General features: G+C 41.2%; 1 protein-coding gene across 4 annotated transcripts in view; it reads right to left on the reverse strand.

The window, feature by feature from the left end:
* ENOX1 (ecto-NOX disulfide-thiol exchanger 1) overlaps positions 1-27486 on the reverse strand; it is a 745756-nt gene that overhangs the window by 437577 nt on the left and 280693 nt on the right. For all 4 annotated transcript variants that reach the window (XM_089668837.1, XM_089668835.1, XM_089668838.1 and 1 more), the window contains exon 3: positions 9054-9105. The gene's annotated coding sequence lies outside the window, so the exon portion shown is untranslated. The remainder of the gene's footprint in view (positions 1-9053; positions 9106-27486) is intronic.

Raw genomic sequence — 27486 nt, forward strand, 5'->3', positions numbered from 1 at the left:
AAGCAGAGCATGCCTTGAGCCAACAGGGTCCACATATCTCCTTGAGTCTGGTGGTGTGATGTCTTTTATATGGATATTGGATTAATAAATGTTTTGGAGTTCTTTGCTACAGTGTGCGGCCATTCACTTGTGTTATTTTGAACTTGTGAGCCAGGCTAGCACCTTCATGCCCGGCTTTTGCAGTGGGCATCGGACAGAGCGACTTGAAGCAATGCTCTTACTTTGATGACCTGAGCCATATTTTTTTAAAAAAGTAACTGATCCTTTCAAACCCCCTCAAAAATGCCTTAAAGAAGAAGTCTTTGTTACCTGGACATATCTAATATTCTTTTTACTATGCCATGCTGTAAAATACAGATTAGTTCTTATGGACAGCAAGAACAGTTGTTGTCAGTAACAGCTAGATTTCTGCTAACCTTTTTTTTTTTTAGCATGGGTTAAAAAATTAAAAGGATAAATTGATGGGGTGCTATGGAAAACACAGACAACTAGTCTAAGCAACCAATATACAGTATATAACCTGACACGCACATCTTAATTACTGAGTCCATTCAAAGTTAAACTAAAAAGAGGAGCACTAGGGCTTAATTTGTTAAGGAGGTATATGCCTCTCTTTGGGAATATTCTTTAAAACCCAATTGCGCTAGAGGACTTATTGCAGTGATTCCCAGAGCACACACTTTTATAAAGCAATCCTATTTCAGAAATGTGATTTTTAATCATCTGTGAAGAATGTAGTTATTGCTCAATCTGTGCTACACTGTCAGGACACACTGCTTTTCTCACAGAGTGTGGGAGATAATTGTTAGTGCTAGATATAATCTGGGTCTAACTACAAGAGAATTATTTATTTGGGGATAATAGATCTGCACTGGTTAAATTAGTTTAAAGTACAGCATGTGATTAATGAGCAGAATACAAGCAAGGACACTTCAAGACAGTGAGCGTAAAAGTAGAACCTACATTTGGTGCTTGTTACAATTTGAACATATGAGCATAACAGAATCCAATTAAAGATGGCACATACTGTAATAACAGCAAGAGTGCTTTAAAACTATCAACTGAGAATGACTAATTTTCACAACTTAGATACCTGATGACACATTTTCTGTTACTGATAGTTCATACTGTATGCCTTTGAAAGGATAACTCCACAGGTAGCTACTTTTAAGAATTCAATTTATTTCCTATCTTATCTTCATCTTCTAATAACATTGTGTAGTGCTAAATAATTATCGACCAATGGTATTATTGCTTTCTAGGTACTCTTTTTTTTTTTTAGCCTCCCCACTTCCGCCCTCCAACGTCTTTAATACGTATAGTAGTTAATAGGATCAGTTTACAAACGTTATTGTACAGGTTATCACGAACTCCAGCCATTTTTGGTTTTTTTTGAAAATGTGGGGAAGTGTTAGACCCTGATCAGGTTTTTACTGGCGTCTACACCCTTGCTGAGGGAATATGCAAACACTATTTATCCTTGTGACCAAAGCAAGAGGAAATCTCAAATGTTTCAGTTGTCGCTAACACACATCCAGATGGAATGCCTTCCAATCAGGACACCGGTAACTATCAATATTGAGTTATATGGTTAGTACTATAATTGTCAGATACAATTAAATAAAAGGATGAAATTACTATTTATGTATTTCTGCGTTTTTGTCACACGATTTTTAAAAAATGCCATTTCTTATTAAAATCAACAAATGCCGCCCACGTAATGCATGTGTTTAGCTGCAAACAGGGTGGGCTTTAATGCCCACACGCCGCACATATGCATTTATGGGGGCCGAGATTCCTGTGCTGTGAGTGTGCTCACTTCATTCTCCCAATACAGAGAATGAGCTGTCAAACACAGCTTTCAGTCTATATTAATGTTAGGGAACTGCCAAGACAGGCTCCCAATCATGTGATCACTAACAGCCAATCACCGTAGTCACATGACCAAGCAAACCTTCCCATCCCCAAGTGTATGAGTCCTGTTAAAGGGCACTGTGGCAGGTGGAAAGGGGTTAAAAATATATAAAATGTATTTAGGTATGTAAGTTATTGTTGAGTTAACCAATGCATGCTAATGCGCTAAATGTTGTCTCGGCATCGATAAGCCTGTACAAAGAAATGACAGGCTAAGAGGAACTGTAGTTGTCTGCCACTATTCACATATATCCACATATCCAGTGGTTACCTGTGAATAGGGACAAACAGTCGTCCCTGCTTCCAGAGCCAGTCGTCTTTCCCTAACTGCAGATAACTGCTTTATATGTGGATATATGTGAATAGTAGTGGTCATCTGCCACTTCTGTCAGCCTAATATTGCTTTGTACAGACTATGCAGCAACAACGGTCTAGAACCACCTGTGATTGCAGTTGCATCTAATGTCCAGACAAAAAACCTGTGTGAAAGAGGCATAAAGGCTGCAGCATCAGTTCGGTGTTTTGAAAAAGAGGAAATGCTACTTGCATGAGTGAACTCTAATACAATAAGATTCTGTGCCAATATTAGGGACAGATTGGGAGTGCAGTCTGCTTTACAGTTAGGTTTTAAGCCTAACTCTGAATTCTACAGCCGTGGCCAAAAGTTTTGAGAAATACACAAATATTACATTTTCACAAAGTCTGCTGCCTCAGTTTTATAATTGCAATTTGCATATACTCAAGAATGTTATGAAGAGTGATCAGATGAATTGCAAAGTCCCTCTTTGCCATGAAAATTACCTTAATCCCCAAAAAAAACATTTCCTCTTTATTTCAGCCCTGCCACAAAAGGACCAGCTGACATCATGCCAGTTATTCTCTTGTTAACACAAGTGTCAATGTTGACGAGGACAAGGCTGGAGATCACTCTGTCGTGCTGATTGAGTTAGAATAACAGAATGGAAGCTTTAAAAGGAGGGTGGTGCTTAAAATCATTGTTCTTCCTCTGTTAACCATGGCTACCTACAAGAAAACGCGTGCAGTCATCACTACTTTGCACAAAAAGGGATTCACAGACAAGGATATTGCTGCTACTAAGATTGAACCTAAAGCAACCATTTATCGCAGCGGTTCTCAACCTGGGGGTCGCGACCCCTTTGGGGGTCGAACGACCATTTCCCAGGGGTCGCCTAAGACCATCGGAAAACACATATTTCCGATGGTCTTAGGAACCGAGACACCGCTGCTCTGTCTCGCGATCTGTGGGCGGGATGATATGCTGCCCCTGTAACCTGGCCACACCTCCGGGATCACTCAACAGCTCCGCCTCCTCGCCGCTGATTGGCCACCGGAACTGTAGCTCAGGAGAGGCACACAGGCGGCCAATCACCGGCGAGGAGGTGGAGCTTGGAGAGGAGGAGCCGAGCGGCAGAGCGCGCAGATCGAAGAAGATCGAGGGAGCTGCAGGACCGAGTGAAGAGGAGAGAGGCCAGAGAAGGAAGACAGCTGACAGGTAAGTGCAAATTTTGCTTCTGCAGGCTGTAGATGGGAGAGGGAGAGAGCGAGCCCAGGCTGGAGCAGGGGTCAGCAAGGTAAGTATCATTGGTGTCAGTGGGAGGAATAGTGCCCCATCATTTGTGTCACTAATACCAACGATGGGGCACTATTCCTCTCCCCACTGACACCAACGATGGGGCACTATTCCTCCCCCCACTGACACCAATGATAGGCACTATTCCTCCCCCCACTGACACCAATGATGGGGCACTATTCCTCCCCCCACTGACACCAACGATGGGGCACTATTCCTCCCCCCACTGACACCAACGATGGGGCACTATTCCTCCCCCCACTGACACCAACGATGGGGCACTATTCCTCCCCCCACTGACACCAACGATGGGGCACTATTCCTCCCCCCACTGACACCAACGATGGGGCACTATTCCTCCCCCCACCGACACCAACGATGGGGCACTATTCCTCCCCCCACCGACACCAACGATGGGGCACTATTCCTCCCCCCACTGACACCAACTATGGGCACTATTCCTCCCCCCACTGACACCCAATGATAGGCACTATTCCTCCCCCCACTGACACCAACGATGGGGCACTATTCCTCCCACTGACACCAACGATGCGGCACTATTCCTCCCACTGACACCAACGATGGGGCACTATTCCTCCCACTGACACCAATGATGGGGCACTATTCCTCCCACTGACACCAATGATGGGGCACTATTCCTCCCACTGATACCAATGATGGGGCACTATTCCTCCCACTGACAACAATGATGGGGCACTATTCCTCCCACTGACACCAATGATGGGGCACTATTCCTCCCACTGACACCAATGATGGGGCACTATTCCTCCCACTGACACCAATGATGGGGCACTATTCCTCCCACTGACACCAATGATGGGACACTATTCCTCCCACTGATACCAATGATGGGGCACTATTCCTCCCACTGACACCAATGATGGGACACTATTCCTCCCACTGACACCAATGATGGAGCACTATTCCCCCCACTGACACCAATGATGGGGCACTATTCCTCCCACTGATACCAATGATGGGGCACTATTCCTCCCACTGACACCAATGATGGGGCACTATTCCTCCCACTGATACCAATGATGGAGCACTATTCCTCCCACTGACACCAACGATGGGGCACTATTCCTCCCACTGATACCAACGATGGGACACTATTCCTCCCACTGACATCAGTGATGGGGCGCTAGTCCTCCCACTGATACCAATGATGGGGCACTATTCCCCCCACTAACACCAATGATGGGGCACTATTCCTCCCACTGATACCAATGATGGGGCACTATTCCTCCCACTGACACCAATGGCGGGACACTATTCCTCCCACTGATACCAATGATGGGACACTATTCCTCCCACTGACATCAGTGATGGGGCGCTAGTCCTCCCACTGATACCAATGATGGGACACTATTCCTCCCACTGATACCAATGATGGGGCACTATTCCTCCCACTGACACCAATGATGGGGCACTATTCCCCCCACTGATACCAATGATGGGGCACTATTCCTCCCACTGATACCAATGATGGGACACTATTCCTCCCACTGATACCAATGATGGGGCACTATTCCTCCCACTGCAAAATTACAGTTCTGAAGTAGCAACGAAAATAATTTTATGGTTGGGGGTCACCACAACATGAGGAACTGTATTAAGGGGTCGCGGCATTAGAAAGGTTGAGAACCACTGATTTATCGGATCATCAAGAACTTCAGGAAGAGATGCTCAAATGTTGTGAAGAAGGCTTCAGGGTGCCCAGGAAAGTCCAGAAAGCGTTAGGGCAGTCTCCTAAAGTTGATTCAGCTGTGGGATCGGGGCTCCACCAGTGCAGAGCTTGCTCAGGAATGGTAGCAAGCAGATGGGAGTGCATCTGCATGCACAGTGAGGCGAAGACTTTTGGAGGATGGCCTGGTGTTAAGAAGGGCAGCAAAGAAGCCACTTTCTGCAAAAGGTACAGGGATTGGACTGCTGAGGAATAGGATAAAGTAATTTTCTCTGTTAAATCCCCTTTCCAATTGTTTGGGGCATCTGGAAAAAACCTTGTCCAGAGAAGAAAAGGTGAGCGCTGCCATCAGTCCTGTGTCTTGCCAAAAGTGAAGCATCCTGAGATCATTCATGTGTGGGGTTGCTGCTCTACCAAGGGAGTGGGCTCACTCACAATTTTACCTAAGAACACAGCCATGAATAAAGAAAACATCCTCTGAAAGCAACTTCTCCCAATCATCCAAAAACAGTTTGCTGACGAACAATCCCTTTTCCATCATGATGGAGAACCTTGCCAAAAGTGATAACTAAGTGTCCATGACCAGGAAACGCCCCAGCCCTAATCTCATTGAGAACTTGTGGTCAATCCTCAAGAGGCGGATGAACAAAAAAAACCCCCAAAATTCTGACAAACTTCAAGTATTGATTATGCAGGAATGGGCTGCCTTCAGTCAGGATGTGGCCCATAAGTTGATTGACAGGATGCCAGGGAGAATTGCAGAGCGCCTGAAAAGAAGGGTCAACACTACAATTCTGACTCTTTGAATAAATTGAATGTAATTGTCAATAAAAGCCTTTGACACTTATGAAATGCTTGTAGATATACTTCAGTATACCTTAGTAACATCTGACCAAAAGATCTAAAAACACTGATAGCAGCAGACTTTGTGAAAATTAATATTTGTGTCATTCTCAAAACGTTTGGCCAAGGCTGTATGTTTCTCTCCAGAGAGCTCCTTCCTAACAGCCCTAGTAGCAGTATGATGTGCTGGGTACTTTTCCGTCTTCTCCGGGCAGTGGGCAGTCCTGGATGATGCAAAGATGGGCACAGACAGAATGAAATCACCAATACATTGTAAGTTCAGGGCACTGTGCTCCACTTATAGAAAAGAGGAGGCACTGAAAGGGACAGCTCAGGATAGAATGTGCAGATTGCAGCTAGAGGTCCTTTACAGTTAAAACATTATATATATATATATATATATATATATATATATATATATACACACACACACACACATATACACACACATATACACACACATATACACTATATGTGGCCAGGAGCTGGGCTTTACCAAAGCAGTTGCTAGTGCATCATAAGGTGTGGAAGGATGGACTGCTACTGATCACAGAAACAGCAAGAGTGAGTCATCTAGTAGCAATGTCTCCTGAAGAATCTATTAAAGTGTTACTAAACCCAGAACCCTGCAATCACTATATCCAGTTTTCCACAGTACAAAGAAAATGGAAATGCGGTTATTGTAGTAAATATAAACTGCTAAATACCCTGTCTCATGAGCAGTATTTAACAGTCTTGTGACTTCTTTCAGGGCCAGCCGAGCACTGGTTAAAGCTTGCAGGAGGAGTTTTCATTCTCCTCTGACTGTCCTATGATGCTGCATGACCCCTGACCCTCTGTCTGGACAGTGCTTATTAGCCCTGTACTGATCACATGCACCCTCCCCCTCCAAAAAAAAAAAAAAAACTAGCAATACACACCAAACTGAGCATGTGCAGAGTACCTCCTATGGCTCTGTGCTATAAGCAGATGGATTGGGGACAATAGAAGGAGAGGATCGGAGAAGACATGATCAAACAGCCTTTTTACACAATGTAGAGGATTACACCCTTAGATTCCAAAATGAGTATAACCAGGGCCGGTGCTAGACTATTGTACACCCTAAGCAAGACCAGCTACTTGCCCCCCCCCCCCAAAAAAAAAAACATAAATCATTTTAAAAACAGCTGAAAACAGCTAAATTTCTTTTAATTTGCAAAAATAGGTGCCGAAAGATGCCACCAGCACCAATATTAAAGACAAAATCAGTGTTGCAGACAGACTGTATCTGTGGTTGGCAGTGGCAGGGTGACAGTTACAGTGAAGGATGATGAATTCACACTCTGACAGATCCTAGGCTGGAATTCCCCAGGCAATGGGGGGATATAAAACGCTGTGACAGCAGGCAGCTGAACTGAGCGATCCCACACAGTGACAGACCTGACACAACACACCACCACCAACACAGATCAGCAGGCCCAACAGGCACTGGAAGAGCAAGCTATGGGATTGTGATAAGGTCATCACTCACGACACATTGCACATGTGATGGATGTCTGGCCGGCCGGGTCACACAGACACAAGACATCAGGGTCAGACATTACCTTCCTCTGCAGCTCTGCCTCTGCTAATGAATGGAAAGAGAAGGGCTAGAACTCCACAGTGAACAGCAGTCACCAGCCAGCTTGCAGTAAGGGACTGAGTCTGAGAGGAACACTGGAAGGAGTGGAAGCTCAGCTGCTACACTGGCCCCAGACACCCGGCATCTTCCTCTGTCCTTTCTGCCACCCCTCCCCTCAGCTGAAGGATCATTCATGATGTGGTGGTGTCCCACACATGTGCCAACCTGTGCTGCATCCAGGCACTCCTAGGTGGTAGGGTGCCCACCTAATTTGCCTAGTCGAAGCACCGGCCCCCAGTATAACAAGCACGCTTTACTGCACATACAGACCGATTTTACTGTTGTGACTATACTTAGTGGAACTCTATTAAAAAAGCACAATAATTTGTGGTCCTGGCAACCGAGTTATTGCTTTCATTTTATAAGATAAATGCTGCTGTAAGCTGCAGCTCCACTTACATGTGTCTCAGTAAAATGAACCGTTTCTGATTTGCAGACTGGCTTAACGCCATGACAATATGGCCAGTTAACACCCTGGGCACTTGTGAATCATAGAGGCATCTTATCTCAACAGCTTTACAACTCTATGTGATGCTGACATGTTGACTAATGATGAGCTCACCATACTAATGCATCCTTGTGGTAATCGGCACATCAAACATTTACATAAAGATGATTGTATATTCTACACCTGTAATATTCTAACCCAGTCAAGTGTAAACAAGATCCCTCCATAAAACAACATGGGACAATAACATCAACACTGTAAAAATTTAAAAAAACTATAAAAGTCTACAAATAAAAAAGAAGCCCCAGTGAACTTATTAACGCTACAGGTTCTACATGTCAGCATTTTCCTTGTAAATAATGCCACATTTTGGGAGTGCTTGCAAAAATGTACCGAAGCAAGACCAAAAATAGACTCCGTGAAAACATTTTGATAAAAGCACTGAATACATTAAAAATGATGATGATGAAAACAATTTAATATTGTGCCTTGTAATGCAATTTCTATAGGAAAAAAGAAACAGAAAATCATGTGACCTTCCCTAGGCTCACTAATCCCAGGGGAGATAGGTTTCCAAGAAACCTTAACATGATTACAGCACTGAAGAACTCTCCATACTTTCATTTTAAAGCTTAAACAAAACAGTGAAATGGAACAAAGGAATATTTATCTTTTTTTCTGCAAGCAGCACTAGACGTTCTGTCAAGGTGAAACAAATGGCAAAGCCTAATTCTTCACAGCGGGCCCCAGAAAATCCACTGGGCAATGATTTGAGGGAATGTGGCGTGTATATTATCCTCCCTCAATGGGAGTAACAAGCTTTGTATCTCCTAGCAGAAAGTACAAAACAATAATATATGGATGGTTGTTGGAAATAGAAGTACAGTACCTGTTTCCTAACTTTGTCTTCACCGTCTTCATATTCCAAATGTTTACTTAACCTGTCACAAAAAGACACTAATGTCAGAAAAAGAATCTCAAAACAAGGCAAAGAATAATCATAGAACACTTGCTTTATTAATTCTACTTTTAGATGATTTTTCTTTTCCATTTTTTTTTCATTTTCTGATTTTTATATTTAAGAAATCCACATTTCAATTAGATATGCAGTCAAATGGACGTACCAAGAACCTCCACAGCAGTTGTGCAGGGAGTCCAAATATGACTGTGCAGATTTAGACCCAGAAATTCTCCCAAATACAAGTCTATGGCTGGCCATGCACTATACAATTTGCTTACAATTTTCTGTCCAATTTCCTTTAGATTTACCTTCAACTATGTAGTGCAAGGGCCTGCCTAATTGGATAAAATTGAAAGTGTTGTTTAGGTTTGACCTCATATTATATGGTTTTTCTAAATCTAAATCAAAATTCTCAAAAAAAGTTTAAAATGCATGGCCAGCCTTAGTGAGTACACAAGGCCTATGGGGTGGGAATGTTACTCAGCACTGTCAACATAAAGCATTTCCATAAAAAGAAATTGTATTTTAAGGCATTTACTAGCAAAACAAAAAACACAAGTCATAACAAATATTATATTTTTGGGGCGTTTACCTTTGCCTTTATTCTTGCTCAGGCAATTATGTTTTATTTTCCTCCTGTGGCCTCCTGGGATATCAATGTGACATATCCTAGGGAGCATATGTAAACAGTGGTACAACCACAGATCTGGAACCTTGCCTTTTTGTATATTGTTCTATGAATTTTTTCACATGAGAAATTATAACACAGGATGTATTCATGCAATTGATCCCTGCCAGTTGTATACGGTAGTGGTCTAAAACCTGCAGCCCGGGTGGATGAGGCCCATTGCTTGCTTTTATTCAGTCCTTGGGGTATTATTCCCCCTACAGTAGGGCATAGTTCTTTCCACTGACACCAACAAGGGGGTACTATTCCTCCCACTGACACCAATGATGGGGCACTATTCCTCCCACTTTCATCAACAATGGGGCACTATTCCTCCCACTGACACGAACGATGGGGCACTATACCTCCCCCACTGACACCAACAATGGGGCATTATTCTCCCTATTATCAGCAACAGTAGACATAGTTCCTTCCACTGATACCAACAATGGGGTACTATTCCTCCCACTGACACTGATGATGGGGCACTATTACTTCTACTTACATCAACAATGGGACACTATTCCTCCTACTTTCACCAACAATAGGGCACTATTCCTCCCACTGATATGAACAATGGGGCACAATACCTCCCCCACTGACACCAACAATGGGTCATTATTCCCCCTAATGTCAGCAACAGTGGGGCATAGTTCCTTCCACTGACATCAACAATGGGCAATTATCCCTCCCACTGATACCAATGATGGGGCACTATTTTTCCTACTGACACCAACGATGGGGCACTATTCCTCCCACTGACACCAACAATGGGGCATTATTCCTCCCACTGACACCAACAATAGGGCATTATTCCTCCCACTGACACCAACAATAGGGCATTATTCCTCCCACTGACACCAACAATGGGGCACTATTCCTCCCACTGACACCAACGATGGGGCACTATTTTTCCTACTGACACCAACGATGGGGCACTATTCCTCCCACTGACACCAACAATGGGGCATTATTCCTCCCACTGACACCAACAATAGGGCATTATTCCTCCCACTGACACCAACAATGGGGCACTATTCCTCCCACTGACACCAATGATGGGGCACTATTCCTACCACTGACACCAACAATGGGGCACTATTCCTCCCAATGACACCAACAATGAGGCACTATTCCTCCCACTGACACCAACAATGAGGCATTATTCATTCCATTAACATCAATGTTGGGGCACTATTCCTCCCACTGACACCAACAATGGGACATTATTCCTCCAACTGACACCAACGATGGGGCACTATTCCTCTCACTGACGCCAAGGATAGGGTATTATTACTCCCCCCCCCCCTAATACCAATGATGGAGCATTGTTTATGCCCACTAAGGCCAGGACAGGTAAACTGGTCCTTGGTTTAGAAGGTTTGGAGACCCCTGGTATATGGGTATTGCAATTATATGAAAGGCATACTACCAACAGGATTGCTGCTTTTATGTAGATTTTTTTACTGTGTACAATAAAATATGTTTATACATTTTTATCTTTTTGCCATATAAAGTCCCTGGGGAGGTAAAGAACAGTTTATTCATATGCATTATATATGTGACTTATCTGATCTATTTTTACTTAAAGACCAAGTTCACCTTTAGTAACATGTTACAACTGTATTTAGGGTATAACATGTAACTATGCACCAGTCCCCATTCCCCCAGTTCCCTACCGGGTTCTTCTCACCCACACCCTCTGTATCAGTTTAAAAACAGCACAGCTGGAATTGCAGGAATCAATGAATGAACTACAAGTCCCATCTTCCACCACAGCAGACGACTTGTAGTGTCAATGAACTGCGAGGGCACAAGTGAGTGCACTCATAGTTCATTGACACTTCTTACAGCTTTCCAACAAAAAGCCAATACAGAGGACAGAGGTACAGACAGAAAACTGTAGGCATTGTCCAGACATTGCACCATGATCTACTGATCGCGGGTACAATGCTTTGCAGGCTCCCAAGAAAAAAATAATAAATGCACAATTTATTAATTTTCTTTAAAGACGAACTTACTGTTTAAAAAAAGAACTAAACAATTGGTTCCTGCTTATCTGTGGAAAGCACAAAGTATCATCCTATTATTACTATTATACAGTATTTATATGGCACCAAAGGGTTTGCTCAGCTAGCTGCATATTAGAGACCATAATGTGTAGATGCTCTTTTTGTGCATTTTTAACATATATTATTGTTGATGTGCTGCGAAACATAAGGAAAGATTATTCCAGAACTCAAGTTTCCCATGATACAGATAAGCTATAAACAGACAACAGGACACATATCTTCTTGTGTTTACCAGTCAACACAATGAACCTGCTTAACATGCTAATGCACAAAAAATGCTATATGTCATGTTTAGAGAAAAATTGTGAGCTGAATATATGGAGGTGAACCAGCTCTCTAGCAATGAACATGATTTGTACTTGAAATATATTTTAATGCAGTAAAACGCAGAGGAGACTGACAATTAAGTTAACAGTTTATTCAGATTTCAGCTATTCTACATAAATTCAGAAGAACAAACAAAAATGAGCATGAACATTTATCTTTTTAAAACATACAAAAAGCATTATTATTTTTTAAAATTAGCTAACCTAATTCCAGAATTAGGGCGTAAAAATAAATAACATTTACACATAAACGCGTATAAGACAGTGGATGAAATAAGAGAAAGTAAATGAGAAATACTGTGCATACTGCATTGCAACAGGCGGCTCAGTGACAAGTAGACAGATTCTTTTCCAGGAAAGCTAAAACTGACAGCATTATCATGAAGGTATTACAATGGAAAATACTTATTTAACAGTCAGGATATGATGAAAGCTCTGTACCTATTAAATTAGTGTATGTCTTACCTGCAGCACTGCCAAGAACACTAATCCTCCCTCAGAATGTAAATATTCATTGTCAGTTGCATTGAAAAAGGCTGATAAAGCATGTGGCCCTTTAAGCTAAGTAAAATGTAAAGCGTTATATGCCAGGGTTGAAGCTATTAGTGAGATCAATATTTCTTCCAGCGCCTTAATAAATCATTATATTACAGCACTAATGCCGGATGAGAATATCCCAGCTAACCAGAGAAAGCTTCCATATCAGTAAGAAAGGCAACATTTAAATTACAAAGACCTAATTGGCATACAAATAGGAACGGCAAGATACTGTTTGGTGTGTTGCTGGACATGCAACTGTTTCAAATCAATACTGAAGGAAAGAGAAAGAAATAGGCTGGTTCTGAAAGTGTATTCTGTCCTGTGCCTGTGATACACAAACATGAAGAGACAAAGCTATACACCTCTAATCATGGTGAAAATTATTATCCCGAGGTAAGATGCATTCCACTCCACAACACTCAATACATTTAGTTCTCAAGCCTAGATAAATGCTAAGAGACATATTTTACAACAAGACGTGCATCCCCAGTGAAACACAATTTCCACATATTGATGTCTTGATGCAAATAGCGGTGCTTGGCTATATCATGTGCTGCATATATATGCGATCGCTTTGGTTACTATTGCTGAGCTTTCTTTTACAGTCACTAAACAAAGATGCACATTCTTTAGACATGTCATCGCATTTTTTTCTATGACCGCAGACTCTATATACACACACACATGCACCAAGGCAGCCTTTTTAATGCTTAGAATTTAGCTATAGGATTAGTTTCTTAAATTATGGATTGCAGCTGTGTGCTCTTATCACCAGAGGCCCTGAAAAAGATAAGCTGCTGGTGGGTGATCCAATGGATCACAATCTACCCCAAATTGGTAGCTTAACCTTTAACCCATGGAATTTAGGTAATGATGGTTCATCAGGAACATCTGAATTATGACACTTCAAGGTTGGTGTATGTTCAAGGCCAACAAAGACACCTTGACACGCAAACAAATACAGTGGATATAAAAAGTCTACACACCCCTGTTAAAATGTCAGGTTTCTGTGATGGAATAAAATGAGACAAAGATAAATCACTTCAGAACTTTTTCCACCTTTAATGTGACCTATAAACTGTACAACTCAGTTGAACAACAAACTGAACTCTTTTAGGTGGAGGGACGTAAAAATAAAAAAACTAAAATAATATGGTTGCATAAGTGTGCACACCCTTACACTAATACTTTGTTGAAGCACCTTCTGATTTTATTCCAGCACTCAGTCTTTTTGGGTATGAGTCTATCAGCATGGCACATCTTGACTTGGCAATATTTCCCCTCTTCCTTGCAGAAACACTCCGAATCTGTCAGATTGCGAAGGCATCTCCTCTGCACAGCCCTCTTCAGATCACCCCACAGATTTTCGATCGGATTCAGGTCTGGGCTCTGGCTGGGCTATTCCAAAACTTTCATCTTCTTCTGGTGAAGCCATTCCTTTGTTGATTTGGATGTATGCTTTGGGTTGTTGTCATGCTGAAAGATGAAGTTCCTCTTCATGTTCAGCTTTCTAGCAGAAGCCTGAAGGTTTTGTGCCAATATTGACTGGTATTTGGAACTGTTCATAATTCCCTCTAACTTGACTAAGGCCCCATTTCCACCTGAAGAAAAACAGCCCCAAAGCATGATGCTGACACCACCATGCTTCACTGTGCGTATGGTGTTCTTTTCGTGATGTGTAGTTTTTTGCACCAAACATATCTTTAGGAATTATGGGCAAAAAGTTCAACTTTGGTTCCATCAGAACATAACACATTTTCCCCACACGCTTTTGGGAGACTTCAGATGTGTTTTTGCAAAATTTAGCCGGGCTTGGATGTTTTTTTTTGTAAGAAAAAAGTCTTCTGTCTTGCCACTCTACCCCATAGCCCAGACATATGAAGAATACGGGAGATTCTGTCACATGTACCACACAGCCAAAGTACTTGCCAGATATTCCTGCAGCTCCTTTAATGTTGCTGTAGGCCTCTTGGCAGCCTCCCAGTCCAGTTTTCTTCTTGTCTTTTCATTAATTTTGGCGGAACATCCAGTTCTTGGTAATATTACTATTGTGCCATATTTTCTCCACTTGATAGTGGCTGTCTTCACTGGGTTTCATTGGTATATCTAATGCCTTGGAAATTCTTTTGTACCCTGCTCCTGACCGATACCTTTTAACAATGAGATCCCTGTGATGCTTTTGAAGCTCTCTGCAGACCATGGCTTTTGCTGTAGGATGCAACTAAGAAAATGTCAAGAAAGACCTACTAGAACAGCTGACCTTTATTTTAGGTTAATCGGAGGCACTTTAAATGATGGCAGGTGTGTGCCGACTCCTATTTAACATGATTTTGAATGTGATTGCTTAATTCAGAACACAGCTACATCCTCAGATATAAGAGAGATGCAAGCACATTATTTTTGTTTTTTATGTTTGCTCCCCCCCCCCCCTCCCTAAAAGATTTCATTTTGTCTTTCAATTGAGTTATACAGTTTATAGGTCACATTAAAGGTGCACAAAGTTCTGAAATTATTTATCTTTGTATCTTTTTCTACATCACAGAAACCTGACATTTTAACAGGGGTGTGTATACTTTTTTATATCCACTGTATGCTCTTGGAGTGTTACTATTCATGAATGGGGAAAAAAAGCTTCACAAATCCTGGACTGCAGTTTACAGGAACCCACAGTCCACTTTGATATATGTCAGGATCAAATTAGAAAATAGTCCTAAAATAGGCCATGCAGGCAAACTATTATAAATGATGTTTGTTTGTTTTTTCTGCTCATATGGATCATCTTTAATTCACATGGTTTAAATATTAATAGTAATACTAGTAAAACTGTGCCCCCCACAGCACTACAGTTTGTCCTAACATCTTTCACTGTTGTCGGTAAGCTTAAGCGGGTCACAGAAGGAGTAATTTTCTTTCCTGCATCCTAGGGTTGCCATCTCATCCCTTTAAAACCGAACACATTAGTTTGCACAGGTTATGTGCCTGATTAAGGTGATAATTAAACTCATTTGATGCCGTATCTGCATTAAATTATCTTCAGAATCTGTGTAAATAATATGTGTTCAATTTTAAAGGGATGAGGTGGCAACCCTACTGCAACCATGGGTTGCAGGAAAGAAAATTGCTCAATTCCCCCATCAACACTGACTGTGGAGCCATTGTGTTCTCCTGGAAGGGGGATGGGGACAGGCATCCCCACCAGCAGAACACAGTGAATACTGATAGCGACTATAATAGCCGCTAGCAATAATCACAAGTAAAATCTAACAGGTTGGTTGTACCCAAGTCGATCAATCAAGTTGGGTACATTCAGCCTGCCCATATATGATTCAAATCTTGGCTGGACCCTGCTGAACCAGCCAAGATTCAAACAGTCTATGGCCGGCTTTAGTCTGAATGTATGGGCCTCTACCAAGGGGCTTTTGTTCGTGTAACAAGTTTCTCCACCCATACAAGTTTATGGGAATGCTTAAGAAGATCAAATTTAGTTCAGAAAGAGGTCACATGAAAGTCTAATGTGCCTAACAATAATGTCTGAAAGATCTAAGAAACATCTCAAACGAATGTCAAAAGCAAGCTGCATTGGCCCATAGATACAAGCTCAAAGCTGAAACAGGTGGTACATGTAACATGTTCCCAAACGTTATCTTTTAAAGTTTATTCCTACTTTAATTATGTATTATTGATTACAAAGCCTGTCTTTTATATCTGCCTGAAGTTCAGCTTTAAATCCTTCTGATGTGTATCAGGTAGGATAAAAGGACCATGCAGATGAGCTCCAAATGACGTTCTTCGCCTAAAATTTGCTCAAATAAAAACATATGTACTGCCTCCTAGCCTCACAATAAAAAAGTAACTACAAGCAAGCAAGCATTTAGGTACAGTTTGCCATCAATCAGAAGAGACTGATTGATTTGGTTGGATGGTGGTTGGATTGGTATCGCTCACTTAAATGCAATGAAATTAACACATAAAACGAACAGAAAAGGTGTTTCAAGCTTGTTCTTACAGCAACATCAATACCATCAATTCATGTGACATGCCATTATACTATTCATCGTGCGAGTCATCTCGCTTCTTCTGATAAACAATGATGTAGCCATGATTCATGGAGGAAATTATGATGGATCACTCAAACACTTGATAACGGATTTGTAAGCATACGGATAAGATATGAAAAACGGCATTGAACAGTTTTGTCAATGACAATGGTGCACATAGAATAAGGAATAAAAAAAACGACTGTGTCTGCGAAGATAAGCTTGTATACAAAGTGCATCTTATTGAAAGAGACATTCACTGTAGCACAATAAATAGTGGCAAGCTGGCAACTAATTGTCTATAAAGCTATTTACCATTCTATAGGTAAGGAAAACATGCAAAACCTATCATCCAGACCAAAAAGAAATATCTTGACTGATCTCGTAGATGACCACACACTCAGAAGATAATTTTTCCATACCAAAATGTGCTTTTGCTTATGAGGAACTTTTTCCACAACAATGCAACTGTGTAGAGTAGCTGTCATTAAATGGTGGACTGTGGTCCAAACACGCTCCTCTCCGGACCATTGGCGCACTAGATTGAAATGCCCAATCAGCAGTTGCGGGTGGTCCCAGCAACCATGACGTTACCTGCGTGCCCCACCCCCTGTACTTTGGTATCGCTCCGGCTCCTTGCCTGCCCACAGAGTAGGGTGTTCAATCACTTGACGCCCCACCCCTTCAGCCAGGCTCTAGGTCCCTGCAGCTTGGTATCGCTCCTGGCTCCTGCTCCCTGTCTGCAGAGTATGGTGTGCCATAGCTTGGCACCCCACCCCCTTCAGCAAGGTTCTCCACCCCCTGCAGCTTGTTACCTCTGTCGGCTCCAACTCACTGCCTGCTCTCAAGGTAGGGTGTGTTTGTATGTCAAAAGGATTTACAAGGCACTCTGTTGGGCACATTTTATGCTAAGGGGGCACTCTGATGGGCACATTTTATGTTAAGGGGCACTCTTATGGGTACATATTGATGAAAAGGGCCCTTTGATGGGCACATACGATGGAAAGGGGCACTCTGATGGGCACATATGATGGAAAGGGGCACTCTGATGGGCACATATGATGGAAAGGGGCACTCTGATGGGCATATATGATGGAAAGGGGCACTTTGATGGGCACAAACAATGGAAAGGGGCACTCTGATGGGGAAATATGATGTAAAGGGGCACTTTCATGGGGACACCTGATGTAAGGAGGTGCTCTAATAGGGACACCCTATGTAAGAGGTCACTGTGATAGAGGAACCTTATGTAATGGGACACTGATAGGGGTAACTGATGTAAGGGGGCCTTCTGCAGCAGAAACCTGATGTAAGTTGGACACCTGATGTAGAGGGGCACTTTGAAGGGCACACCTGATGTGATGGGGATACCTGATGTAAGGGGGAACTCTGATGGAGACACCCTATGTAAGGGCTTGCTGTGATGGGGGAATATTATATAATGGGGCACTCTGATGGGACAACTGATGTAAGGGGGCCTTGTGATGCAGAAACCTGATGATAGTTGTTTGTATTCCATACGACAAGAGCAAATGTAAAGCCGTCCTAGTTCCAACTGTCCACATGTTTAATGTCGTAACTGAAAGTTGACAATAAATATTGTTAAAATGCTTTGGAAATTGTACTCATTTTTTGATAGACAGTGAGTACAATCTTTCTGAGTCATGGCACAAACTTGAGATTTGGACCTCGGCCAAAAGAAAATTTTAGCGACCGGACCTACTTGAATTTTAATTCAATACCCCTGGTGTAAAGTAATCATTAACATAGTACAGCAATTCTAATATAAAATTTCCACACCCAGGTGAGGTTCCATCACTAGAAGATCTGATGTGACTGTATCTACTCCATACATTGTCCCACTGTCTATTGTGCTCTGCGGTAACATGCTTTTGTATAGGAGTACCTCTAAAGAACAGTCTTGATTTTAGATAATCTCTACTAACGTACAGTATACTCACAGAGAGAAGGGTAGCGGTGTAATGTGAAGCTCTGTATCAGGTTTGATACCTGTAAACCACCTTTCCTATGTGTAAATGTTCAGAATTTACAGAAATCTGTATGTACCAGATTGTGGCAGGCATACATTAGTTTTCTAGGTGTCAGTAATAAAGTCTGTTTTTGATTTATACCTACAGGTAAGCCTATAATAAGGCTTACCTCTAGGTACAGTAAATATCTTCTCAATGTGCCATGTTGAAAAGATTATTACATAAGGTGGCCATACATTATCCAATTTGCTTGTACGATTTTCCTTCCGTTTTACGAAAAAGCATATAATATGAGGTCAAACCTAAACAACACCTTAGATTGTACGCTCCTTGAGGGTTAGGGACTGATGTGAATGTACAATATATATGTAAAGCGTGGCGTAAATTGACGGTGCTATATAAGTACCTGAAATAAATCAAATAAACACTTTCTATTGTATCGACTTAGGCAGGCCCTTGAACTACATAGTTGAAGGTAAATCTAAAGGAAATTATACAGAAAATTGTAAGATGTATGGCCAGCCTTAGTAGCAGCCGGTGACATCACCAGTGCATGCGCACTGCACTCTGATTGGACAGTGCTGTCCATTCAAAGCTCTATGCAAGGGCTGTGACTCCCATATGCAAAAGTGACATCATCGTGGCTCAACCATTCAAATGGCCAAAGCCCACAAAACCCAGAAGGAAGACCAGGTGAAGATAAAAGCCCAGTCAGTGATCACAATGTGCCACAGGAGGGCTTCGCTCTAAGGTAAGTCTGTCATAATGTGCTAGTATGTAGTGCATAATAGCACATTATTATTCTGCAGGGAACCAATTGTTTTTTTTTTTTGCGGTTTACAAAAGTATCTTTTGATAACACCACTATTGTCATTTACAAAGGACTGAATGATGAATTGGCAGCAAAACATATGATTTTGCTGCATAGTCTAATTTATACAAAGGAGGTCACAAAAAGTTTAAAGAGAATAAAGTCAGAACTGCAATACCAACTCTAATCCAGCAAATACTACTTCTTTGATTTGTATATACTCGTCTGCTTTTTCTCTTCCATCATAACTTGCTAAATGACAAAAACAGCACAATGATGAATCAAAATAAGATACTCATGTATGATTTTTTTTTAACACTAAAAGAATATCACAACCCCCCTGATACTACACAATACTTTGGTTTAAAAAATTAATTGGTCTATAGGTAACCTCTACAAAAAAAAATAAAAATCCTTTGCCTCAGAAATTGTAAATTAAACTGCTAAACATGTAAACATCAAATAACCTTTGATGTGCAACATCTAAACCTTGGGGAGACATAAGAAATGCTCCTCTAACCACTCTAATGTGCCAGCTGGACTGCACAAAACAAAACCTCATTATCGCGTCTAGAAAGTCATATAAGACATACATAGTTGTTCTTGCAATATTACAACTCCAACACTAAAAAGTAAGTTTCAAGGAACGCCACCCCTAGATTTTACCAATGTGTTTTGTTCTTTCCTCAGAATGTACTGCTAATGTTGCTGCTATCTCTCTGATGGATTTGTTTTATTTTTAAAGCCTTACAATGGCCTGTTTCACTTGCATGGACAGCTCCTCTGAACATATGAGGTAGGTTCACAGCAATAGATTCCAAATGCAAATTCACATTAGAATCAACTCCAGACCTTTTACCTGCTTAATTGATGAAGAAATAATGAAGGAGTAGCCCACACCTGACCATGAAACAGCTTTTGATTCAATTGTCCAATTACTTTTGGTCCCTTGAAATAGGGGGTGGCTACTCTTAAAAGCTGTAATTCCTAAACCCTTCCTCCAATTTGGATGTACATACCCTCAAATTAAACTTGAGAGTGTTTCAGCCCATATCCATTATATAACTATAGCTTGAATATGTTTTGGTAAATACCTGAAAAATCTAAAAATGTGCCTGTGTCCAAATATATATGGACTTAACTGTATATGTACACTGCTCAAAAAAATAAAGGAACACTTTTTAATCAGAGTATAGCATCAAGTCAATTAAACTCCTGGGATATTGATCTGGTCAGTTAAGTAGCAAAGGGGGTTGTTAATCAGTTTCAGCTGCTTTGGTGTTAATGAAATGAACAGGTGCACTAGATGGGCAACAATGAGACTACTCCCAAAACAGGAATAGTTTTACAGGTGGAGGTCACTGACATTTTTTTCCCTACTCATCTTTTCTGACTCTTTTTCACTAGTTTTGCATTTGGCTAGGGTCTGTGTCACTACTGGTATAATGAGGTGATACCTAGACCCTACAGAGGTTGCAGAGGCAGTCCAAATCCTCAAGGATGGCACATCAATATGTGCCATTGCCAGAACATTTGCTGTGTCTCCCAGCACAGTCTTAAGAGCATGGAAGAGATTCCAGGAGACAGGCAGTTACCCTAGGAGAGCTGAACAGGGCCGTAGAAGGTCCTTAACCCATCAGTAGGACCGGTACCTGCTTCTTTGTGCAAGGAGGAACAGAATAAGCACTGCCAGAGCCCCACAAAATTACCTCCAGCAGGCCACTGCTGTGATTGTCTCTGACAAATCAGAAACAGACTTCAGACGTGCTTTAGTGGGCCCTGTGCTCAGTGCTTGGTACCATAGAACTCGATTGGAATTTGCCATTGAACACCAGAATTGGCAGGTCCGTCACTGGCGCCCTGTGCTTTTCACAGATGAGAGCAGATTCACCCTGAGCACACGTGACAGACGTGAAAGGGTCTGGAGAACCCGTGGAGAATATTATGCTGCCTGTAATATCGTTCAGCATGATCATTTTGGTGGTGGATCAATGATGGTCTGGGGAGACATATCCATGGAGGGATGCACAGACCTCTACAGGCTAGAAAATGGCACCCTGACTGCCATTAGGTATCGGGATGAAATCATTGAACCCATTGTCAGACCCTACACTGGTGCAGTGGGTACTGGGTTCCTCCTGGTGCAAGACAATGCCTGGCCTCATATGGCGAGAGTATGCAAGCATTTCCTGGAGGATGAAGGAATTGATATCATTGAATGGCCCCCAAGCTCGCCTGACCTAAATCCAATAGAACACCTCTGGGATATCAGGTTTCAGTCCATCCGACAATGCCAGGTTGCACCTCAGACTGTCCAGAAACTCAGTGATGCCCTGGTCAAGATCTGGGAGGAAATACCCCAAAACACCATCTGTCGTCTCATTAGGAGCATGCCCCAAAGTTGTCAGGCATGCATATAAGCACGTGGGGGCCATACAAACTACTGAATACCATTTTGAGTTGCTGCAATTAAATTTTATCAAAACGGACTAGCCTGCTGCATCATTTTTTCACTTTGATTTTCGGGGTGTCTTTGAATTCAGATATCTGTAGGTTGATAATTTTCATTTCTATCAAACGATGGGGAATCCTTACATTCCTAACACATTAGCCAGTCCATATCAGTATAGATATCCAGCATGATATTTTTCCCCAATGAGATCGAATGTGTTTTCAAAGTGGTCCTTTAATACATACACATGTTCTATTGACCTTTCCATATTATTTTTGCTCAACAGCCATGACTATATACTGTATATGATCAAGGCTAACCACAATGCCTTTTTTTGATAAAATCTCAAGATAAGAGATTTGTCCATCATTGTCTCTGCAAAACGTGACCTACCCCAACTAGTCTCTCCACCACGTTTGACATTTTTCTGTAATACATAAAAGGTGAGATGAACAGGATTCTAAGGAGAAAGGGAAACCGTTCATAGAGAGAACCATGACAGCAAATCTCTGCAGACAAGATCTTCAGTTCCTGAAAGAGCATATATATACTGTTCAATTATCACAAGTGACACAACAGAGTTGGGCATGGGCCTCCATATTGGTGACCTAACTGCTGACACACGTCAGATGTTACTTTTAAAAGAAAACAAATGATTAAGTTAAAAGAAAAATGAAACCCACGAAGGGCACCCAGGATAACAGTTCCTAACATGGATGTCAATTCACTGGTGTTGATCTTTAAAGGATGGCAAAATTCCTTTTCAATTTCTTACACCTTAATTTATGAGAATGACAAGGGAAATTTGGGGAAACAAACACATAGAAAGTCTGTATAAACTGGGAAACTCGTCCTGTAAAATTGGGATTGCTGGAATATTAACTTTTACAAAACGTATGCGATTATTTTCATTGTACTTGAAAATTGGAAAACTGAGCAGAATAAATGCCCTGAGCAGTTTTATAAATAGTTGAAGATTCTGAAATGGTATTTCTCAAAAAGGGATATATTTTGATTTCAAAAATTAATATCAGAAATACTTGTGACTGTGCTTTTCCTGGGCAGAAGAATTGTAGAAACATATAGGGGTTGATTTACTAAGACCCGTTCACACTTGAGCGTTTTTCAGCTCAAAACTCAACGCTCAAAAAACACTCAACAAGTAAAATCCCATTATTTCCAATGGCTCCTCTTTACACTTAAGCGTTCTGTCACCTGTAGCAAAACGCCTGTCACTCAAAGTGCTCTACTTTTCAGACAGATCATTTTGTCCCCATAGACTTGAATAGAAAACGCCTTAACAGTGGGAATTATCGTTTTTTTCAAGTGTTTTTTCAGGCATTTCAGCTCAAACAGCAGCTATTTCTATTGGCCTCAGCAAAAAATGCCTAAATAAAAAATGCCTAAAAAAACACCTATAATATTTGTAAATCTGCTCAAAAAAACACTCAAAGACGTTAAAAAAATACACCTGAAAAATTCTCAGCTCAGTGTGAATGAAGCCTAAAACTGGAGAGTGCAAAATCTGGTGCAGCTGTGTAAAGAAACCAATCAGCTTCCAGGTTTTATTTTCAAAGTATACTTGAACAAGCTGAAGTTAGAAGCCTTACATCACCAAGTGCAATGTAAAGTGTCGGATGCAGTGGTGTAAAGCTCACTGCCACTGGAGTCTAGAGCAGTGGAGACGTTCTCTGGAGTGACGAATCACGCTTCTCTGTCTGGCAATCCGATGGATGTGTCTGGGTTTGGCAGTTACCAGGAGATCGGTACCTGCCTGACTGCATTGTGCCAAGTGCAAAGTTTGGTGTAGGGGGGATTATGATGTGGGGTTGTTTTTCAGGGGTTTGGCTTGGCCCCTTAGTTCCAGTGAATGGAGCTCTTAAAGGCGTCAGCAAACCAAGGCATTTTGGACAATTTCATGCTCCCAACTTGGTGGGAACAGTTTGGGAATGGCCCCTTCCTGTTCCAACATGACTACGCACCAGCACACAAAGCAAGGTCCAGACAAGGATGAGCGAGTTTGGGGTGGAGGACTGACCTCAACCCGAGAGAACACCTTTGGGACAAATTAGAGCGGAGACTGTGAGCCAGGCCTTCTCGGCCGACATCCGTGCCTGACCTCACAAGTGCACTTCTGGAAGAATGGTCAAACATTCCCATAGACACACTCCTAAACCTTGTGGGTAGCCTTTCGCAGAAGAGTTGAAGCTGTTATAACAGCAAAGGGTGTGCCAACTCAATAATGAACCCTACAGGCTAAGACTGGAATGCCATTAAAGTTTGTGTGCGTGTAAAAGCAGGCATCACAATACTTTTGGCAATATAGTGTATGTATAGGAGCATGGTGAACATTACATAAAGTGTAAATATTAAACAGCTCAAGCTATAGACACATAAACTACATAGGTATTATTGTTTAAGAAAGAACAGCTCCTGTTGGCACAATGACCAGCAGTCAGATACTTCTTGTCAGTTAAAAATGTGGTATGGGATGATGAAATGGATATTTTGTGCACTATAGGCAAAATTCTTTCTTAAGACACTTTCTTGTTCAAAATTGCTTCAGACACTTTCAATCATGATATCTTCTTGATATTTTATTATCTGCTATTATAAAATGACAGAGAATGACAATCACGTTCGGAATCCTAGAAATGTCTATACCGCACAGTGTAAACATCCTCTGTGAATTCCAAAAGTGTATCTAAACCATAATTTAAAAATAACTGAAATATTCCTACCATTCGCTTGTTCCAGCTTCTCTATTCTTTTAAATTTTTATTTTCCTTCCTTAAAGTGATTCTAAAGGCTCACTTTTTTTTTTTAGACAAAAAACCCCCACTACTTGTCCTACTCATCCCCATCTGCAGAATATCATTGCACAGAGCAGGCAAGTATAACATCTTTCTATTTTAACAAACAAAACAGCCTTTAATATCACTTTAAACATATTAAAGTGATAATGCAGCAGCAGTTGTCACCCTTGAAATGCACTGCAGCACACTCCATAAGTAAGGGATAGATGTTCTGACTGAGAACCACCAACACCCCCCTCCCTCCTTTAATAGTCATTAGCTCCCATATTCCACTTCATATGTTGATCCTGCACCCTTGGCCACTCTAAACACATTTAGTGCAGCACCAATGTACAGCTCTGTGGATTTCTGAGATCAGAAAATGTAAGCTTCTGATTATATTTTTAAGCAAAATTAGATGATCTTAATTTTATTTTTAAATATTTGAGTGTGATGATAAGGGTTATGCTTTAAAGTAAACATGTGCCCAGACTATGCACACAAAAGTATTTACATAATCAGAACAAGCAGTAAAATCATTTAAAACAACCCCTCCGTCACCTAAGTAGCAATACGCATTCTGAAGAAATGCATCTTCAAAGTTCTCAAAAGTTGTAGTAACATCTTAGTTCTTTTCCTATTACTTTCTATTGTAAAAGAATATTAGCAGCCTTCTAGAATTGTAATGTAAATACATGGCAAGTGTTTCTAAGTGGTTATAAACTCCTTGAAGCCCAAGTTTAGAATATTTTTGTTAAAGTAGAACTATAGGCAAAACGTTTTCTTTTTCCATTTTGGATAGAGTAAGGGAGGGTTCTAGCCCTGCACATTTTTTTTCGCCATCTGTGTCCCATTTCGGAGATTTCCCTTCACTTCCCGTACCATAGCCACAAAGGAAGTGAGAGGAAATCCATGAAAATTAAGTGAATTCCTTGTGGACCCTCAGGTTACCAGAACTAGTATACCCATTGGAAGATTTCCCCTGATACTTTCCCCTCTATGACTTTCTTTCATTTCACTTTTTAATGATAAACAGGCCAAAAAGAGAGGGTCAATCTCCCAAATGGGGACACAGACAGGTGTTCTAATGCCTTTCCCCTCTATCCAAAATGTAAAAAAAAAAAATGTTGCCTTTAGTTATACTTTAAGCATACATTACTTTACAGTACAAGTAGCTAGATAATGACTAGTTTTAAGGCTCTTTTGCTGCTTGTTAAGAATATGTAATTTGTTCTGTTTCAAATACTGCTTTATGCATTGACATACCTCCTTAGAACCAGTCTGTCTGAATAGTATTGTCACCTGCTGACTTAGCACCATCCACAGGCAACTTAACTCTTCAACAAGATACAGAATTTTAATCCAACATAATTTTACTTCAGATAATTGCGATACAGACAATGTTTTCCTGTACGAAATCTGGTGCAACTCTGCATAAAAACCAATCAGCTTCCAGGTTTTATTGCCAAAAATGAATTTAACAAGCTGGCGTTAAAAGCTGATTGGCTACCATGCACTGCTGCACCAGATTCCTAGTGCAACAGTTTTAGTAAGTTCCCCCCCTATGACTTTCCTAAGCCCTGTCACTGTTAAAAACTAAGGCAGCCCATACATCATGCAATTTTCTTCCCTTGCTCAATTCCCCAACTGTGTTGATGGGGGAATCCCTCCCACTCCCTCAGCTATAGCCGCCGTCAGTGATCGCATGAAAAAAATCCAACAGGCCGGTTGTACAGATGTTGATATGATCTGGCCAAGATTTGATCCAGCTACGGCCGATTTAACATTGACTGAGGGAACATGGAAGAAGTGGGGAGGGTCTAGCTAGGACTAAACTAACTAGCACTGCAGGAACAGTTAAAGGGCAAAAAACTATAAACCTCCTACAGGACAATTTTATGGTACAGTTTACAGAGGCCCCAACTAGGAATGATGCTCTGCTGGACCTGGTAATCTCAAATCATGCAGAGCTTATTACTAATGTCCATATAAAAGTACATCTGGGCAGCAGTGATCATAACATAATTTCCTTTATTGTTAGCTGTAAACAAGCACATCCAGGAAAAATAAAAATGCTCAACTTTAAGAGATAATTCTCCAAGACTGAGAGCTGCTCTCCAATACTTAGACTGGGAGGAAATATTGGCATAGATGAACTCAACACAGAGATGGGAGTTCTTAAAAAAAAAAAGACTGTATGTGAACACACTGCAAAATATATTCCCATGGGCAACAAGTTTAAAAGGCTAAAAATCAAACCTATGTGGCTTATGGACAAAGTTAAAAAACCTATAAATAATAAGAAAATATTTTATTAAATATAAAAATGAAGGAATGCTATCATTGTTTAAATATTACAATGAATATAACAGAATATGTAAAAAGGAAATCAAGGCTGCAAAAATTGAAAATGAACTACAGATTGCAAAAGATAGCAGGACCAACTCCAAAAATTCTTCAAATATATTGATAGTAAAAAGGTTCCGGTGCGAGCATGTAGGCCCTTTACAAAATAACCTAGAGTGGGTGACTGGGGACAAAGAGAAGGCACATTTATTGAATACATTCTTCAGCTCTGTGTATACAAAGGAGCATAGGCGAGATCTTGTCCATAATGGGCATGGTATTGGCACAGCTCCAGATGATCCACATTGGCTCACAATTGATATG

The sequence above is a fragment of the Staurois parvus genome, unplaced genomic scaffold (assembly GCF_062004578.1).
Source record: "Staurois parvus isolate SC_StPar_1 unplaced genomic scaffold, SC_StPar_1.0 ptg000064l, whole genome shotgun sequence".
Lineage (NCBI taxonomy): Eukaryota > Metazoa > Chordata > Amphibia > Anura > Ranidae > Staurois > Staurois parvus.